The sequence below is a fragment of the Gavialis gangeticus genome, unplaced genomic scaffold, assembly GCF_001723915.1.
Source record: "Gavialis gangeticus isolate Ggan-Ray unplaced genomic scaffold, GavGan_comp1, whole genome shotgun sequence".
Classification (NCBI taxonomy): domain Eukaryota; kingdom Metazoa; phylum Chordata; order Crocodylia; family Gavialidae; genus Gavialis; species Gavialis gangeticus.
In genome coordinates this window covers 40,113,792-40,114,072 of record NW_017729032.1, presented here as the reverse complement: position 1 = coordinate 40,114,072, position 281 = coordinate 40,113,792, and the positions used below count along the sequence as shown (strand labels likewise).

The following is a 281-nucleotide window of genomic DNA, read 5'->3' as shown; positions in this document are numbered from 1 at the left end:
TTTAAGTTAAATCAGAGTCCCCCAGCATCCCAGATGCTTTGCAGTGCTGGGCAGGGCTCTGCTCTCTGCTCCAGCTGAGTAGGGCTCACCCCTCTGCTCCCTGGCTGCAGCTCCTACAGAGACTTCAGGTACAGGGCATTTGCCTGGCTTCCTCCTGCTCCCCTCCTCCTCACCACTCCCTGCTCAAACAGGGATTCCCCCTCCCCTCTGCCTTACACAGGCACCTCTTGGCATTAGTTAGCATACCTCATGCTGGCTATGTCAATACTATCAGCATGCTG

The 281-nt window shown here is 55.9% G+C and overlaps 1 protein-coding gene across 1 annotated transcript in view; it reads left to right on the top strand.

Moving 5' to 3' along the window:
• The window catches only part of MICU2 (mitochondrial calcium uptake 2), a 129,911-nt gene that overhangs the window by 48,652 nt on the left and 80,978 nt on the right, over nt 1-281 (top strand). The gene's annotated exons all lie outside the window — the stretch shown is intronic.